Below are 20,491 nucleotides of genomic sequence, written 5' to 3'. Positions count from 1 at the left end.
CATCCCTCTCTCCCTTGCCAGATCCACCCGCGCGTTGCCCTGACCCACGACGCCGCCGCCCCGACCCCCGCCGGACTCCACCCCCGCTGCCCCCGCGCCCCCACGCCCCCACCCCCGCCGCCCCCACCCCTGCCGGCCTCGCTCGCGCTCTGCGGCTTCCTCATCTTCCTCAACGTCTTCGCCTTCCTCCACGCCGTCGGCGCTGAGCAGCAACGTAGCACCGTACGCCCCCCGACCCTCCCACCCCTCCTCCTCCCCTTGCCCCCCGCCTGCGCCGGGGCTGACGGCCCCTTCTCTGTCTCGCAGGGCAAGGTGGTGCCGGACGAGTACGACGAGCGTCTCCTCTTGCATCTACGACACCGACGCCTCCACCGTCTACGGCGTCTGCGCCTTCTTCGTGCTTCTCCTCGCGCATCTGCTGGTCTCCGGCGTCACCCGCTGCCTCTGCTTCACCGTCTTCGCCGTCTCCTGGCAAGCCTCGCTCAAACCCTAGATCGATCTCGTTCAATCTCAAGAGCACATTTGATCTGTCTAGTCTGATTCAGTACTAGGTTTTGTTCCTACGCTTCTCTACATCATCAGTTCATTAGTAAATTCAGTACTAGGTTTTAATTGTCACCTAGAAACAAAATTCATTAGTAATGTATGGATGTTTTGTTAGTACTAGGTGATTGAATTTCTCTAGAGATGATTCATGACATCTTCAATGACAATGGCCATGTATCATTAGAATATGAAAGCTGAGAGTTGCCACAGGAACCATAACAAATATGCTAAGAAAGCTCCCCAAAATGTTCTTTTCTTTGAATAACTTGATATTGATTATCGCTACCAACTATAATCTCTGGTGGTATTTGATATAGTTGGTCCATCTTACAACACTGGGACAGCATATTTTTTTGAAGCAGACAACTCCATTTTTTTCTTTTTAATTGGATCTTATTTGGTGGATACCTTGGGCTACAAAAAAGAAAAGAGAGATGTGCATGGGTAAAAACAGGGCATAATCATGGGCTAGTATCATTAGCTAGCTGGCTGGGTGGCCAATTTAATTTGGGAGGCCCATTGATTGTGTGTGTCAATGGAGCCAGCCATAGCCAGCCATCTCTGCATCATCAGCAGCACTTTTTTCCTGCCTTGCTTCCACCTTTCAGTACTAGGTTTTGGAGGCACATGTCATCATCAGAACAAAGCTGCTGCAAATGCATACCTTTTTTTACAAGTGCATCTTCACCTTCTGATCCATTCAGAGTTATCATAAATATATTTCCAAGGTTTTTTTTCATTTCACTGTAGAGTCTTTGCTTCTGGACTCAATGCACATGCTCCATGAAAGTAAATTGCCATGGTCCAAGTTGAGCTGATTTTTGTCCATATGAAAGCAGAGGACCATATGGTCTGTGGCCTTTTCATCCATATGAAAGTAGAGGCACATTGTGGTGCTAGTTTGCTGGGTTTTGTCTCCGACCTTCGTGTGGTGATGATTTTGCAGGTACCCTGAGAAGCCCTTGAGTTTGCCGGAATGTCGATTAACTTCCGTTCCGGCAAATTCGGGTACTCCACATGTCCTATTTTCAGCAAAGGTCATGCTGAAATTTTCCGTGAATTTTAGCATGACTTTGCTAAAAATCGGCCATATGGGGTACTTGCTACTAATGCATGGGCCAGGGTATCTTAGTACTTAATTAAGTAGGATCAACTGCCCCTTTATTCTTGCTGCATTAAACCATAGGTGGCAATAGAGCCAAGTGATTAGGCCCAACTCAGAGTCGACAAACCCTAAATGATGAAACCTTGGCTTTTAGGGTGCCTCGGTGTCGCGATGAGAACCTAAATGATGTATGCTTAGGCTTTTAGGGTGCCTCATCGTCGACAAACCCTAAATGATAAAAGCTTAGCTTTTAGGATGCCTCGGTGTCGACAAACCCTAAATGATGAGACCATGATCTTGTTCCTTGACAATAACCAACTTTTTGACCAAACTTTTTTCCTATTTAGAGCGAAACATGGCCCACAACGATGAGGCCGGTGGTTCAGGCGGCAAGCAATTCTAGGAGCTGTCCCAGGAGTTGGAGGAAGAACCTCACCGCTATGAGGACGCCTCAGAAGACACCGATCCTGACTACACAACCCCTAGCGGCACCAGGGATGACACCACTGATGATGGCGTCGCGGATGCCACCATTGATGATGGCGGCGCACGCACAGATGGCAACCAACCGAAGAGGCAACGGAAGGACCGGCGCCCGAGCGTGCTTGGCACCGTCAGGTAGGAATTTACTGAAGTGAACTCCGACGGGCATCCGACGGCGCCCAAACACGTAGTCAAGGGGTACTCGGTTCAGCTCGGGTGCATTCTCCGGAGCACCGTCTCGATCAACACCGAGAACCTAAGGCATAAGGACCGAGGGAATTTGCGCAGCCTCCTCTTCACGAAGCTGCACAAACGATACAAGTTCCCCGCTGAGTTTGCAAACACACGCCTCTCAGGGAATAAAGGGAATAGTACCGCTCTCAGGGAAAAGCATGGTGAAGGCAATGATTGAAAAAGGTGATAGTTATGAGAAGATCAAGGCGAAATATCCTTTAATGAGCGAAGATGACTACAAGGAGTTCAAGATCAAGTGCGAGAGCAGCGCAACCTCCGAATCAAGTCAGTGGGGGAAAGAAATGTGGAAGTTGAACTTAGGGGTCCACCAACTCGGTCCCGGTGGTTACAGAGTGGCGGAGCCTATATGGGACAAGGAGGACGCGGAGCGTGCCGAGCAAGGCCTACCGCCCCGCTTCAAGAAATATCGTGACAAGCAGACCGGGAACTTTCTCAGGGCCCGGTACAAGGAGGACCCGGTAACAAAGGAGCTTACCACGGATCCGAAGACCAGGGCGCTTGAGCTTGTTCTGGTAAGGAATACATCCCCCACATAATTAGCTCCATATGGTTGCATTCTAATTAATCCCCAATATTTCTAAATGGTTCACATTTCTTCCGCAGGACAATGAAAGCAGTAGCGCGGGGTCGTCTCAGAGCTCCCCTTTTGACACCCTTTTAAATAGAGCGTTGAACGTAATGAAAAACAAGGATAAGCTCAGTAAGCCGACGTCAGCTGGTCGTGTGGCCGGCAAAGGCTTGTCCACAAAATGGTTGTCATACTATACCGCTGGTGGGCGAAAGGAGAAAAAGACCAGCTCGGAAAGCCAGTCGCGCGAGGTTGAAGCACTCAAGGCACAAGTGGCGCGGATTTTGGAGATTGTCCAAGAGCAAGTGCAACAACAACTGGGAACGACGCTCAACGCCATGGTGCCTACGTTGATTCATGGGCTGACGACGTGGATTGCGGGCGGCCAACAGGGGCCTCCCCCGGTTCCCAGCTTCACGGCCAGCAACTTGCACAACGCGCAGGCGGCGCCATTGGTGTCTCCGGCGGAGGTGGTATTCATGTCTCCGGCGCCGGCACGGGCATTGGAGCTTAATGCACCCGGGTGTATGCCGGCCGGCACCTCGCCAGCAAGCGGCCCCTCCGCCAGTTGCACGCTCGCCGTTGGTGATGCCTCGAAATTAGCCGAGCTCGACGGCATCGTGGTAACTAAGCCTCTTGGCCGATGACTTCATCTCCTTGCCTTTGACTGGGCATCCCTGACGCCCTACATGTTTTCGCAGGGCGCCGACGATGTTCCTTGCACTCTCCTGCACTTCATGGGCGGCGAGTTGGTCGATGTCCCCAAGGGCAGAATCGTTCAACCGGGCAACCCCGTGTTCCACGGTAATCCGATGCCACCCACAGTGTATAGGGTTGAAGTGGTTCGGGTGCTGCCAGGCTGCGACGAGCTGTTACCTCCGATTCGACCCGCTGGGGCCGACGAAGAAGAAGAGATGACCCTCAGCACCTGCGTAAGTTGGCCCCTGCTTTGGCCAAAGAGCCAGATTCATTTGGGGGCGGGGGACACCACCCCACAGACAAGACCGCCAGTCGTGCCAGCGCCAAGCCATGGCAAGAACGCCGCAACGCTACCGGACATGCCGGACATCCCTATGGCATAGGATCCGGACATGCATATGGCACAGGATCCGGACGACGACGACAACGACGACGGTACATTTACCAACGTCGATAAGTACTTTGCCGAACATGGGTACGGTGACGAGTTCTGCGGGCCTCCTTCTCAAGAACCCAACCAAGACGACCGCGATCTAGCTGGTGCGGCGGAGAAACCCTTGTAACAGGCGTCGTCTGGCGTTCAATTCTCAGGAGACGCCTCCAGCTGCCGCCTTCACCGAGCCTCAGATAGCTGTGGTGCGAAATATTATCAGCCCCAACACGCTCAAGAAGGCGTTCTGTGAGCAGAACTCGGTCCCATTACATCAGATCAAGAAGAAGGGAGGGAAACGAAAGGCTAAAAAGGGCGCCGGTGCGAGCCAGCCGGCACCGAGTATGATCCGTGCTCAGGACGGGCCACCTTCACCTAAGGATATCTCGAGGAGGGTGCATGTGGCGGGTAGGGCGATGCTACCGACAAATATGCTCAATGCTGCAACCGGTGCTATGCGGAGTCTGCATGATAGTGTTCTTTCTTTGGAGAAGCGGCGTCTCAGAGAGAATGATGTGGCATACCCGGTTTTCGTGGCCAAGCTGCCAGAGGGCAAGGGCTTTGTGGATGGTGCCATCGGGGATACGATCGTCCTGCGGTTTGATGACATCTTTGCTATGTTTAACCTTCATCCGCTGCACTACACCTTTGTTCGGCTGTTTTCGCTGAGTATGGAGATGTGGATCATTAGAGACAAGACCCCAGACATCATGATATTCGACCCCTTCTACATGCGTGCCAAGCTCTTGGGCAGCGCTGGGGACCGCCAAGTCGCGAGTTTAGACCTCGAAGGCGTCATTCTGGCAAACCAAGATAAGGATAACTTCCTCGTGTCTTACTTTCCCGAGTAAGTCATCCCTTAACCGCCCCGTAACATATGATTTCTTGGATTTTGATCGTTTTTTTTTCTAACATTTCGTGTTCTGTGCAGTGACACACATTGCGCACTCATCCTCTTAAGCCTGAAATATTCCATGGCCACGTATTTCGACCCGAACTGTGACTCCAAGATAGACTACATAAATATCAAGAAAGTTCGTGATGATGTTCTCCCCGGCTACGCCAAATCTGGAGGCACCTTCACCAGGCCAGTTCATAGGTATGGCAGGCACGTGTTCGCCCACAATACTAAGTTCTGCTGCGTCAAGCAGCCGCCTAGCGATCAGAAGGATTCCTACTACGCCCTCCATCACATGCGGGCGATCGTACGGGACCATCATCACCTTCTGCTACCAGATAATCTCAAAGATTGGGCCGCGAGCTTGTCGGCAATCCAGGACGCGGACATCAGACAAGAATTCTTTCGCATCCAGTCGGAGTTTGCGGAAATCATCCATCAAGATGTCCTTCATACCTCGGGGCAGTTCTACCTCAGATATCAACCGTCCAACAATGAGATAGACACAACGCTACAAATGCAGGCTGACAACGCCCGCGATTTCATGACCATCACGACAGACGGCGGCTTCATCCACGCTCCGATCCCATGAGTCGAGTCGAAAGTAGTGATGCTACGTGTAGTTTTGAAACATTGATTAGCTCATGTTGTAATTAAACTTTAATGAATTGTATGTCTCTTTGGTTTGGATGGTCGTTCAACTTAGATGTAATCGATGCTATTTATTAGTAGGACCATGAATCGTGCTATTAATGTCTTGCTTTTCTCTTCCGATCCTTTTGTTGCATACTTATATATTGCTCATGTATTGTCTGTTGTTTGGCTTGTGCATAGAGATGCCGTCGTATGTCGTGTACAAGGGTAAGGTTCCCGGAGTCTACGACGACTGGGAGGAGTGTCGGAGACAGGTTCACCGTTTCAGCGGTAACAGTTACAAAGGGTACACCACTAGGGCGGAGGCGGAATCTAGATACGCCCGCTATCTAGCGGGAGAGAGGAGGGAGCGTTGGAGGAACCGGATGAAGACCAGTTTCATCGCGATGATGCTCATCGTGATGACCGAAGCTCTCTTCTATGTGATGGTAGTTTAGATGATCGATATCGACTTGTAATGTGAAGACAAACTCGCTACTCGCGGTCTCGAGACTTGTAATGTTCTATCTTTGTTCCGTCTTTTGAATTCGGAGACTACTATGATGAATTGTATTTGGAGACTAATCTTCTATTGTATTCGATGAATCTGCTGTTGCTGTGTGGTGCTGTCTATATTCTGTCCAATAATATATTTTGTAACCTGTGCAAAAATCAGAAAAGTAAAAAAATAAAACCTAATATTCATACTAATGGCGCATCATCTCAAAGTGCGCCATTAGTGCGCATCACTACACAGTGCGCCATTAGTATGCCAAAGGATACTAATGGCGCATCACCCCACAGTGCGCCATTAGTATGCCAAAGCACATGGGTAAATATGGCCCCTTGGGAGGCATACTAATGGCGCATGTTCGTCTACACTAATGGAGCACGGCGTGGTGCGCCATTAGTATATAATACTAGTGGCGTGGTACTAGTGGTGCACCAGTAGTGCGCCATTAGTAGGCAAAACTGGTGCGCCACTAGTAGGCCTTTTCCTAGTAGTGTACCTCGACGCCCGATGCCTAGAACGACTACCGTGGCCGAAGACCCATGAACCAAAAACTTCAAGTTCGACTACCGCCGCAAGGATGAGACCGTCAAGTCTGAAGACCCAAGTACCCCTTCGGATCGCCAAGGTGGATCTTGACCGTTGATGAGGTTCCAATAAGATCGTCGAGTGAACGACTATCGCCGCTGTGATTTTGATAAGAAAACATGAACCACTACTTCCTCTATCGTCGCCATGTACTGCTACATCCCACGATGCCCCGTGGATGACCACTTCCACTACTACCGCACACGATCCGCTCCGAAAACGCACGCTTCAAAGGTTTAACCGCCGAGACGATAACCCGTGGACGTATGCTTGCGATGTTTGAGATGCTCGTGTTTGCACCATGTCAAATTGTCACTCATTTCCTTGTCGCCGACTCGTGGGAACTCGGCATCCGGGATCACCCCACCATCCTTGCTTGAAACGTTCCCGCCACACTTCGCTTTTGCATTGGTATCTTAATAGAGTTACCGGAACTGGAACGTTGCCGTGGCACCGTTTTCGTTATCGTCGCCGTGGTACCATTTCTTTCCACCACAGTGACAAATGCTTCATAATGCTCATGTAAACTTTAAATTTTTTTGCATAAAACTTGGACATGTCATCCCCATCATGATAACAACATTTAAAATGTTTAAAAATTATTGTTGCATTAAATTGCTAATGCACATGAGGATTTACTGGAATTGTCGTTTGATGTTTCTGGCCTCATTTAAACTTGCCTAGATAGGTAGTTTTATTATGCTTCACCTCTTGCCATGCTTAATAACATTTAATATTGTTGGGTACATAAACGGGAGAGAACTAAATAATCCAATGTGGTGTTTCATCAATATGCAACTCGTTGCATATTGAGCTCCACTTAACGTGTAGTTTGGTTTGTGCACTTTGCCATGCCATGCATATTTAAACCGGACATGCATCATCCTTGGTTATGCATCATGCCATGTGTATGCTTGTTGGTTTACCATGTTGTTTGCTCCTTTCCGGTGTTGCTTCTTCTTGTTAGTTCCGGTAATGTCACGTTTGTGAGGATCCGTTCGACTATGCCCGTTTGTCTCCTTCATGGACTCGTTCTTCTTCCTTGCGGGATCTCAGGCAAGATGATCATACCCTCGAAATCACTTCTATCTTTGCTTGCTAGTTGTTCGCTCTATCGCTATGTCGCACTAAATACCACTTGTTATATCATGCCTCCCATATTTCCATGTCAAGCCTCTGACCCACCTTCCTAAAAAACTGTTGTTTGGCTATGTTACCGCTTTTGCTCAACCCCTCTTATAGCGTTGCTAGTTGCAGGCGAAGTTGAAGTTTGTTCCATGTTGGAACATGGATATTGTCGGTATACAAAAAGAGGGGTACACTTTTTGTACCCGATAACTGTGCACGGGCAGTCTGAGCCACGGGCACCACCACACCAAGCAAGGCAAGGGAGGTGAGCCAGGGTAAGACCGAAGCTCAAGAGAACTACGATGCCAAGGCCAAGACCACGAAGAGCAAAGGGGACGAAGCGGACTCCCCCGGCAAGATCCTTGCCGGGAGACAGTTCTAGCAGCCCCGGCAAGACCCTTGCCGCGGCGACTCGTCCCGCGTCTACGGAGCAAATCACCCTTGAGTCCACTGCCCCCAAAGGGCAAGGATTCGGGAGACATCCCCGTGGTGGCATGCAGATCTTTGTAAAGACATTCAAGATCAGATACGCACTAAGGAGACGACAACCCTTGGCGGGATCCCAGCCGAGGAAGACCACAAGGCCCCTGGCAAGCACCTTGCCGGGGATGACAGCAGGCGCCTCGGCAAGACCCTTGCCGGGGCCCCGGCAAGGCCCTTCCCGAGGACACCCGCGGGGCCACCATCAGGCCTACACCGACTAAACCTCCACCACCGCATGCATGCAGCTGCCGACCCAACCAGCTGGGCAGGCACCTGCGTGGCGGCATGCAGATCTTCGTGAAGACCCACCACTGCGCCACCTCAGCTGCATGCCTACCTACGTGGCATCTCAGGCATCGCTAGCCAGGGCGCGTGTCGACACAAGAAGGAGTGGCGACGGATGAGACAGATCTCTCCCCCGTCCCCAATAAAGCAAGGACACCTAAGCAAGACGTATTAAATGCGCCTTGTCATGCAATGCGAGGGATAACCTCGCATCACTGTACCCTTTCCACCTCCTGTGTGCCACTGTGGCAACCCCTTTTTCTATAAAAGGAGGCCCGAGGCGACCAGGAGAAGGATTCGGCTTTTTGGAGCTCCTCACGCCCCATAGCTAGCTCAAGAACACAGATAAACAATCCACCAAAGCAGGAGTAGGGTTTTACGCATCCTCACGGCCCGAACCTGGATAAACGAACCGTGTGCTACCTCTTAGATCTGCTCTTCTCATGACCCCGCGCCCCGCTAACCACAGTAGGGATTCTTGTGATCCCATAGGTGTCATTCCCACCGACATCTTTGGCGCGCCAGGTAGGGGGCGTAGTTGTGAGAATCGGCTTTAGCAGTTATTTCGGCGCTTCTTCATCATCATGGCGCCCAAGAAGAAGACGACGCTGGCGGTTGGCCAGTCGGAAGCTGGACAGCCCGTCCAGACACGGGCGAGCAGCGGACCGGTCGCAGAAAGGACCCGGGGCGCTGCTCGTGAACACCAACACCATCCCAGCAGCCGGAGTTTGGGAGGCGGCGATGTTTGTGCGCCTGGTAACGGGCCACACGTCGCCAAATCCAAAGGCGGAGCCAGGTCCTTCGCAGGTGGAGCGGGGCCTTCCAAGGTCATCGCTGCCCCGCCCGAAGGCGACGCAAGGACCTCCAAGACTCCCACGCCGGCGCCAATAGCACGCTCCTCCCAGGCAGCGCGCGACGAACGGCGTAATCACGCCGAAGATCCCGGGCGTCGCCGCGGGAAGAGCCCCGAGTGCCACTCCCGGGACGTAGAAGACCTGCCCACTCGCCGAGGCACTGGTGAAAACGGCATGCGACCGCGGGGTCGTGATAGAGCTCCTTCTGACATGGTCAGAAGTCGAAGTGTGTCGTGATCCGTGCAGGTTTCGCCGCCACCGACGCCAGCAGAGGCCCTGGCGCGCGCGCAGTTGCTCCTCGACTTTCCTCCCACTACGGGGAAACTCGACGAATGGAGAGCCACTATCCGAAGCCTTGTTGCGGTGGCCAACAAAGATGAACCAAGTCCGGTGGGGCCCCCGGGTCGACGCTCCGATGGAGTCCCGTGGACCAGTGGCGGAAAAGCCGGTGGCGCCGCGACCACGGTGCATTCACCTCTCCCCCATCCGGTACCGCGTATGCCGGCTCGTCGCGACGTCGTGGGCGAAGCCATCTCCATAGCATCGTCTGACCCACGGACCCACTGTGACCAGCGCCAAGTTCTTCGGGAACTAGCCCAAGAAGACGCTCGAACCACTATCGAGCGCCGGCGCGGAGCACGCCACCAGTCAGACAGGCGAGCAGGGCCTGCTGTGAACCACCCGGCCCCGAAGAGGCCTAGAGGCCTACCTTACGAGGTAGGTTGTCCGGCTTTTACCCGTGAGCTGCGGCAGTTCCAATGGCCCACTCACCGCACCTTCAAACCTGACGTTGGCGAAAAGTACAACGGCAAGACTCACCTGTATGAGTTCCTCAGCATCTACACCATCGCGATGCAAGCCTCCGGAGCCCGCGACGATAAGGTGCTTGCGAATTACTTTCCATTGGCTCTTAAACCCAACGCCATGTCATGGTTGATGCACTTGCCGGTAAACTCTATTTCCTCCTGGTCAGATTTGTGCCATGAGTTTATAGGCGCCTTTACTGGAGGTCACCAAGCCCATCGCCAAGCAAAGGACCTGCATGTCATTCCCCAGAAGGGAGGCGAGAGTCTGCGCAAGTATATACAGAGGTTCAGCCGGGTACAGTACAATATCCCTGATGTTCACTCTACCGCCATCATCAGTGCGTTCCATCAGAATGTGCGTAACCGCAAGATGCGCGAAGAACTGGCAATGAACAAGGTGAAAGATGTGGCAGAACTCTATGTTCTTGCTGACAGATGTGCCCGAGCTGAAGAGGGAAGGAAGTACCCCGGCGAAGATGCTGGCGTGGAAACCGACTCCTCAGATGAGGATACTGCCGCCCCGGTGAAGAAAGGCCTGCGCCGCAACAGGAAGCGCAAAGGTAAACCTGTGCTTGCCGTCGAGGGATCTGACGACGCCGGCTGCGCCAAGAAAACCAAGGCAGATGACCCCGGCAAGGAAATTGCCGGATGTGTCGCCTGCCGGGCCTTGGCGGCTGCCGAGAAGCCAGGAAACTCCGACAAGCAATACTCCAAGATCCATCGCACCAAAGGCCATGATCTCCAGAACTGCCGACAGGTTGAGCTCCTTGCTGAGAAGAAGAGGGCTGAATATGAGAGGCGGGACAAGGAGAAGGCCAGGACGGTGCTGAGGGGTCCGGCAAGAAGCGTGGCGGCCAGGCGGGCCATCTCGGCAAAGATAAACAGCAGGAGAGGCCCGCCCGGGGCCGTGACAAAAAGCCAGAAGACGATGATCACAAAGAGGACGATGAGTCTGGTGACCAAGAATTTCAGAAAGCTACAGAGGCCATGTGCATCGATGGCGGCGCCTCGCTGCATACCTCTCACCGCCAGCTTAAACAGTGGGAGCATGAGATTACATCGGCGGAACCATCGTTTGATGCCCAAAGGCCGCTGAAGTGGTCCAGCACACCTATCATTTTTGACACTGAGGATCACCCTGATCGCACTACTGCAATCGGGTGCTTGCCATTGTTGGTTTCACCAACAATACGCAACCTCAAGGTGACAAAGATGCTAGTCGATGGCGGGGCCGGTCTGAACTTAATCTTGCCTGCCGTGATCGAGAAATTGCAGATTCCTGATGAAGACCTCGAAGAGACGGGCATGTTTCAGGGGGTCAACCCGGGAAGAAGTCAACCAAAGGGAAAGGTCACGTTGCCCGTGACTTTTGGGAGTGATCTGAACTACAGGACAGAAAGGACTGTGTTCGACATTGCCAAGATCCCCTTGCCTTACAACGGGATCCTTGGCCGCCCAGCGCTGGCCAAGTTCATGGCGGCGTCACACTACGCCTACAACACCCTGAAGATGCCGGGGCCTGTGACGATCATCACCGTTCCATCAGACAAGAAGGATGCGCTAATTTGCGCTGACCAACTCTACCAACAAGCAGTTGCAGTAGCCGCCGCTGCTAAGGCGCTTGCTCCTGCCGCTGGAGCCCCAGGAAGGCAAAAGAAGAAGACCGGTGAGACCTCAGGCACCCACTTCGGCAAGCGCACCTCTTCGGAGTGTAGCGCTCCCGTCGAGGACGTGCCAGAGAGCTCCGCCGACAGAAACAAGAAGTCCAGGGCCACATCGCCGAGAACCAAGAAGGTTTCTGTCAAGGAGGACGGCACGGGAGGAGCTTTTACCGTAAGCTCCACCCTTGACGACAAATAGGAAGACGCGCTCATCACCTTCCTGCGGGCAAATGTCGATGTGTTTGCATGGCAAGCATCCGACATCCCCGGCGTTCCCAGGGAGGTGATTGAGCACCACCTTGCTGTCTGTCCTCATGCGCAGCCCGTCAAGCAAAAGGTTAGAAAGCAAGCTTTGGAACGACAAGAGTTCATCACAGAGGAGATCCGGAAACTGGAAGCAGCGGGTTTGGTAAGAGGAGTGCTCCATCCAACGTGGTTGGCCAATCCGGTGGTAGTGCGCAAGGCAAATGGGAAGTGGAGGCTGTGTATTGATTACACAGATATTAATAAGGCTTGTCCCAAAGACCCCTTCCCGTTGCCGCGCAACGACCAGATTGTTGACTCCACAGCTAGGTGTGATCTGTTGTCATTCCTCGATGCCTACTCCGGCTACCACCAGATCTTCATGACAAGGGAAGATGAAGGGAAAACGGCATTCATCACCCCATGTGGTACGTATTGCTTTATACGGATGCCTTTCGGGTTGAAGAGTGCTGGTTCAACGTTTGCAAGGGCGGTCCAGATTGGTTTTGAACCCCGGCTCCATAGAAATATGGAAGCTTATATGATGATATAGTGGTCAAAACCAAGAACAGGGCAACCCTCATATCAGATTTACAAGAAACATTTGGAAACCTATGCAAGATCAATCTCAAGCTGAACCCTGAGAAGTGCGTCTTCGGCGTCCCGTCTAGCAAGCTTCTCCGGTTCTTTGTGTCACAGCGTGGGATAGAGGCCAATCCGGACAAGATCAAAGCTATAGAGCAGATTGAAGCGCCCAAGCGAGTCAAGGATGTGCGTCGGCTTGCTGGTTGCGTTGCCGCCATGAGCAGGTTCATTTCCAAGTCCACCGAGCGTGCCCTTCCCTTGTTCAAGATTTTGAAAAAGGCGGGCCCGATGGAGTGGACGCCGGAAGCCGAAGCAGCATTGCAAGATTTGAAGAGGTACCTCTCCTCTGCGCCAATACTAGTTGCGCCTAGGCCACAGGAACCGTTGCTGCTGTACCTGGCGGCAACGAACCAGGTGGTCAGCGCCGCACTAGTGGCGCAGAGAGAAATTGATGATGAGGTAATAGCAGCGACGGAGCCCGATTCCACCGATGCCGAGATGACGCAGCCAATTGAAGTGTCGCGAAGAAGAAAATGATGCAGCACCCAGTCTACTTTGCTAGTTCCCTCCTGCAGGGGGCTAGATCGAGGTACTCCGGTGTGCAGAAACTGCTCTTCGGCCTTCTTATGGCCTCGAGGAAGCTACGTCACTAATTCCAGGCACACGAAATCACTGTCGTCACTCGCCTCCCTCTGCAACGGATATTGCACAATCCAGACGCAACGGGAAGGATCGTAGAGTGGGCACTGGAACTGTCCATCTTTGGCCTCAAGTTTGAGAGTACCTCGATGATTCAAAGCCGAGTCCTAGCGGAGTTCGTTGCAGAATGGACCGCGACGCCTGACGAAGAAACCCAAGAGACTGCTCTCCCCGGCAAGGAGGCAAGTAGCGACTTGATCATGTACTTTGATGGATCTTTCTCCTTACAGGGTGCTGGGGCTGGCATACTGCTTATCGCGCCCACCGGAGAGCACCTCAAGTACATGATCCAGATGCACTTCCCCAGGGAGGTGTCAACAAACAATACAGCTGAGTACGAAGGGCTGCTTGCCGGTCTTAGGATCGCGGCGGACCTCGGAATCAAGAAACTCGTCGTCAGAGGTGACTCGCAACTTGTCGTCAAGCAAGTCAACAAGGATTACCAGAGCGCATTGATGAAGGCCTACGTCGATGAAGTGAGAAAGCTGGAAGAGCGTTTTTACATTATACAGGCAGAATACTTTCCCCGAGCGGAGAATGATATCGCCGATTACCTGTCAAAACGCGCTGCCCTCAAGCTACCTGTGGAACCAGGTACCTTTGTGCTTCGGCTAACTCAGCCATCCGTTGATCCATCAATAGAGCAGAACAAGAGGAGGAAATCAGGGCCTGGCAACTACTTTCCCGTCGAGCTCCCCGAAGTCGCCGGCAAGGATGTTGCCAGAGACATTGAGCCCACCACAGGACGGCTAGCTTTGACAGAGCATCAAGCTCTTGCCGTCGAGACAGCCGCTCCTGTAGCGGAGGAAATGCCTTTAGTCCTCGCCGTCGAGCCCTAGGCTCCAGCATGGGCACAGCATACCGTCCGACTCCTCCAAACAGGGGAACTTCCTGAGGAGCAGGAAGAAGCGGAAAAAGTAGCCCGTCGCTCTACTATGTACCAGTTCGTCGATGACGTCCTGTACAGAAAGAGGCCGAATGGCGTGAAATTAAAGTGTATCCCTCAAGAGGAAGGACTGGGGCTGTTGGTGGAGATACATGGAGGCATATGTGGATCCCACATCGGGTCAAGGGCCCTTGCTGGCAAAGCGTTTCGGCAAGGTTTCTTCTGGCCCACCGCCCTCCAGGATGCGATGACACTAGTCACCAGGTGTGAAGCGTGTCAGTTCCATTCAAAGAAGCTTCATCAGCCAGCTCAAGCCCTTCAAACCATTCCTCTCTCCTGGCCTTTCTCGGTCTGGGGGCTCGACATACTGGGCCCTTTCCCCCACGCTGTCGGGGGCTTTGAGTACTTGTACGTTGCAATCGACAAGTTCACAAAGTGGCCAAAAGTGGAAGCAATGAGGAAGGTCACAGCACAGTCAGCCGTCAAGTTCTTCAAAGGACTGGTGTGCCGTTTTGGTGTACCCAATAGGGTTATCACCGACAACGGCACGCAGTTCACAAGCCACACCTTCATGCAATATATTCAAGACCTCGGCAGCAAGGTCTGTTTCGCTTCCGTTGCTCACCCACGAAGCAATGGTCAAGCTGAGAGGGCAAATGCTGAGGTACTGCGAGGCCTGAGGACAAAGACCTTTGACAGACTGCGCAAGAGTGGAAGGCGCTGGATTGATGAATTGCCGGCGGTTCTTTGGTCAATCAGAACGAGACCAAATCAAGCCACCGTCCAGACACCCTTTGCCCTGGTATACGGGGAAGAAGCAGTTCTCCCCATGGAACTCATATACGAGTCACCTCGAGTACTCGCTTATGACGAGCTTGAGCAAGAGCAATTGCGGCAAGATGACGCAACGCTCCTTGAGGAAGATCGTCTTCGGGCGGCTGTGAGAGTAGGGCGCTACCAGCAAGCCTTGCGCCGCTACCATAGCCGCAAGGTTCATGCCCAAAGCTTTGAGGAAGGCGACCTTGTTCTTCGATGCGTTCAATCAGCCAAGAATTCCACCAAGTTGACACCAAAGTGGGAAGGCCCTTATCGGGTAATATGAGTCACCAGGCCCGGCGCAGTCCGCCTAGAGACCGATGATGCCATTCCGGTGAGTAACTCCTAGAACATTCATCATCTTCACAAGTTTTACCCGTGAGGCGCGGCTTGCCGGGCCCCCCGGCAAGCCACCTTTTGTACGAGCCTTGCCGATGACGCATGTAACCCTTTGTACAAAGCCAGGCGCAGACCCTGAGCATAAGTAAATGAAGCGCTGGCGCCCTAGGTTATAGCATGCATGCTAGGTCTAGTCTCGTCCTTGGTTAGGGTTGATAGTGCTTAGCGGCGACTAACCCCTAGCTTAGAGGTCGAGTGTGCGTCTCTTTGTCTTTCTTTTGTCTTCTTTGGTTCACAGGACACACAGATATCCGTGCTGAACCACTTGGGGAGAAAAAAAGAGGAACAGACTAGCATCTAGCCCTCGGCAAGCCAATATTGCCGGGGCTGCAAGAGCAAAGATTCACCCACGGCGAACCAGGGTTGCCGCGGACTGCAGCTTCAGATAAGTTCTTCATCCCTTTTCATGCATTCCATTATGGACTGAGGTATGTGAAACCTCGTTTTCCCCTAAGCTACCATGCTCCCATAACTCTAGGCCCTAGGGCTCGTTCCTGGGGCCAAGTTAGGTCATAGTCGCGATAGCGTAAGGATGAAACAAGGAGCCTGAACCCGCCTCATCCCTGCCTCCGCCGAAGGCGTGAGGAAGGTCGAGCAAAGTGGGGAGACGACAAGGCCTGTTGCCGGGAAAGGAAATGTTTATCTTGAAGATATCAAGGATTTACTCCTTGTCGTGGGTTCCACCCACAAACAAATGACCCGGCAAGCATCCCTTTTTCATTAAAAAAACATTCCACTCAGGTACAGTCCATAGGGAATGAAAAACATGAATGACGGGATTACAAGTTTTAAATTCAACAAAGGCCCGAAGGCTTACAAACTAAAAAGAGACAAGGTACCCGTAATCCCTTTCTTGTCCCTCTCCTTAGGAGGCAGGTCAAGGAGGCGAAAGGGACAAAAGGAGCGCCTAGGCGAGCTACGGGTGGCAGAAGACACCAAGAGAACATCTTGGTGGCCGTCCAAAGGCTGGATGGTGATAGCGGCGCCGGAAGCAGAGCTCGAAGACGAGGCGGCAGGATGTCAGCACGAGTCGAAGGCGTTGGTGCCCGCGTACTCTGACTAGACGGCTTTGCTGCCCGCCATCTTCCTCTTCCGCAGCCTCCCAACGCCAGCCGCCCTAGGAGACGACCCTGAGAAGTTCAGGGAGCCGGCGACGCAGATGATGGGGTCGCCGGTGCCGCACGGAGCGGCACCCGACACCTAATCGGACCCGTCATCCTGCCACCTACTACCCTCGTCGTCGGTGCCGCTGTCCTCCTCGTCACTCCCGCCCGAGGAGGAGTCTTCACTATCAGAAGAGCTCTCCACGCAGCACCTTGCATGGGTCCCAAAGCACCCGAAGACCTTGACGGAGAGAAGGCCACCCTCCATCAGCTTAAAATGGAGAGTGAGCCCCTCCGTCAAGCGGTGGATATGAGAAAATGTCTTCCATCCCCGACGAAGATACATCACGTGAGGGGCGGGGAAGTCGACGCGGACTTGCGTGCCACTGATCCCGCAGCCCCTCATGTGCAGCCGCAACGATTCTGGCGGATCCAGCTCCATCTCCCGCGCAAATGGAGTCGGGAGACGAAGGCGCCGGCGCGGCGGCCGGCGCAGCCTGACGAAGAACTCACAAGGGTCATCCCCAACATGGCCCTCCATTGGAGAAGGAGCTGCTGGCGGAGGCGAGGCCGGCGCGCCGCCCCGTCCTCCCCCTTCCCCTCGCGGCTGGCTCTGCCACCGCAGGCGCAGGGGAAGGAGGGACGCGTTATCAAGCGGCGACCCTCGCCGCCACTCTTGAAGGACCGGGATTCCCTCTCTCCATGACGGATGGAAGGGAGGAGCAGAAGCTGAAGGAAGAAGAAGATGAAAGAATGTGGGACACCATCCCCCCTCCCGCTCTTTATAAAGGATCAGGGTTGGGGCTCGGCCGCCCCGCTCGGCCAATCAAGATACGGAAGGCGCAGGGAGCTAGGACCGACCCGCCGCCCCAACCAGCGACGGCCCGGTTTCCCGCCTCCACCATTTTCCACCCCAGGCGCATGGGAGACACGTGGCGGACGTGCAGAACCGAGGGGACGGGTGAGACGACCACTCCCCACCCCGTGATCGTGGGGAGTGGACGCCTTGAAGATCGCGCCTCAGCCCCATTCAGTTAATGGGCCGCGCCTCCACGCCTCCCTCCGTTTATGGGGAAGGCGCGAACCGCCCCTTTACTATGATGTGACGCATGCCTGCGGGAACCAACCCCACGCATGCTGCCCACGTCACACACACCTCCCCACGGCGCGCCACGCACGGGAGTTGTGGGAAGCGCAATGCGCGAAGAATCTTACCGCGGTAAAAACCGCCCCGCCTGCCCGCGCACCATTTTTGGGCCTAGCCCAACAACGCGTTGCGCTTATGTGTGGACCAGGCCTGGGGGCTCCTGTTGGTGTACAAAAAGAGGGGTACACTTTTTGTACCCCTATAACTGTGCACGGGCAGTCTGAGTCACGGGCACCACCACACCAAGCAAGGCAAGGGAGGTGAGCCCGGGTAAGACCGAAGCTCAAGAGAACTACGACGCCAAGGCCAAGACCACGAAGAGCAAAGGGGACGAAGCGGACTCCCCTGGCAAGATCCTTGCCGGGAGACAGTTCTAGCAGCCCCGGCAAGACCCTTGCCGCGGCGACTCATCTCGCACCTACAGAGCAAATCACCCTTGAGTCCACTGCCCCCAAAGGGAAAGGATTCGGGAGACATCCCCGTGGCGGCATGCAGATCTTTGTAAAGACATTCAAGATCAGATACGCACTAAGGAGACGACAACCCTTGGCGGGATCCCAGCCGAGGAAGACCACAAGGCCCCCGGCAAGCGCCTTGCCGGGGATGACAGCAGGCGCCTCGGCAAGACCCTTGCCGGGGCCCCGGCAAGGCCCTTCCCGAGGACACCCGCGGGGCCACCATCAGGCCCACGCGGACTAAACCTCCACCACCGCATGCATGCAGCTGCTGACCCAACCAGCTGGGCAGGCACCTGCGTGGCGGCATGCAGATCTTCGTGAAGGCCCACCACTGCGCCACCTCAGCTGCCTACCTACCTACGTGGCATCTCAGGCATCGCTGGCTAGGGCATGTGTCGACACAAGAAGGAGCGGCAACGGATGAGACAGATCTCTCCCCCATCCCCGATAAAGCAAGGACACCTAAGCAAGACGCATTAAATGCGCCTTGTCATGCAATGCGAGGGATAACCTCGCATCACTGTACCCTTTCCACCTCCTGTGTGCCACTGTGGCAACCCCTTTTTCTATAAAAGGAGGCCCGAGGCGACCAGGAGAAGGATTCGGCTTTTTGGAGCTCCTCACGCCCCATAGCTAGCTCAAGAACACAGATATACAATCCACCAAACCAGGAGTAGGGTTTTACGCATCCTCGCGGCCCGAACCTGGATAAACGAACCGTGTGCTACCTGTTAGATCCACTCTTCTCACGACCCCGCGCCCCGCTAACCACAGTAGGGATTCTTGTGATCCCATAGGTGTCGTTCCCACCGACAGATATGTTGGGATATCACCATATCTCTTATTTAATTAATGCATCTATATAATTGGTAAAGGGTGGAAGGCTCGGTCTTTTTCCTGGTGTTTTGTTCCACTCTTGCCGCCCTAGTTTCCGTCATACCGGTGTTATGTTCCTTGATTTTGCGTTCCTTACGCAGTTGGGTGTTACGGGAACCCCTTGACAGTTCTCTTTGAATAAAACTCCTCCAGCAAGGCCCAACCTTCGTTTTAACATTTGCCACCTAAACCTTTTTCCCTTGGGTTCTGCAGACTCAAGGGTCATCTTTATTTTAAACCCCCGGGCCAGTGCTCCTCTGAGTGTTGGTCCAACCTGTCAACCGCCTGTGGCCACTAGGGGCAATTTTGGGCTGGCCTACCGGAAGTTTGGACAATCCGGTGTGCCCTGAGAACGAGATATGTGCAGTTCCTATCAGGATTTGTCGGCACAGTCGGGTGGCTTTGCTGGTCTTGTTTTACCGTCATCGAAATGTCTTGTAACCAGGATTCTGAGACTGATTGGGTTTTCTCGGGAGAAGGAATATCCTTCATTGACCTGAGAGCTTGTGATGGGCTAAGTTGGGACACCCCTGCAGGGTATAAACTTTCGAGAGCCGTGCCCGCGGTTATGTTGCAGATGGGAATTTCTTAACATTCGGTTGTAGAGAACTTGACACTTAACTTAAATAAAAATGAATCAACCGCATGTGTAGCCGTGATGGTCTCTTTTCGGTGGAGTTCGGGAAGTGAACAGGCCTTGTGTTATGCTTGAACGTAAGTAGTTTTTCAGGATCACTTCTTGATCACTTATAACTTCTCGACCGTGTGTTGCTTCTCTTCTCGCTCTACTTTGCGTATGTTAGAGACCATATGTGCTTAGCGCTTGTTGCAGCTCCACCTTACTACCTTATCCTACCCATAAACTTAAATAGTGTTGATCTTGCGGGTGTGAGATTGCGGAGTCCTCGTGACTCACAGATACTTCCAAACAGTTGTAGGTGCCGATGATACCAGTGCAGGTGACGCAACCGAGCTCAAGTGGGAGCTCGAAGAAGATCTTGATCGTTGTTTTGTGTCTTTTCCGGTTGATCAGTAGTGGTGCCCAGTTGGGATGATCGGGGATCTAGCATTTGGGGTTGTCTTCCTTTATTTTGGTTCCGTAGTCAGACCTTTGATTGTACTCCAGATGATGTATGTTTAACTTGTTATTTGTGTGAAGTGGCGATTTTAAGCCAACTCTTTATCCCTTTCTCATTCAGTACATGGGATTGTGTGAAGATTACCCCTCTTGTGACTAAACCACCATGCGGTTATGCCTCTAAGTCGTGCCTCGACACGTGGGAGATATAGCCGCATCGTGGGTCTTGCAAGTTGGTAATTAGAGCCATCCCCGACTTAGGAGCCCC

This window comes from Triticum urartu, chromosome 4A (assembly GCF_056163025.1).
Source record: "Triticum urartu cultivar PI428250 chromosome 4A, HENAU_Tu73, whole genome shotgun sequence".
NCBI classification, from domain to species: Eukaryota; Viridiplantae; Streptophyta; class Magnoliopsida; order Poales; family Poaceae; genus Triticum; species Triticum urartu.
The sequence above is the reverse complement of the archived record's forward strand: the minus strand, read 5'-3'. Positions refer to the sequence as shown.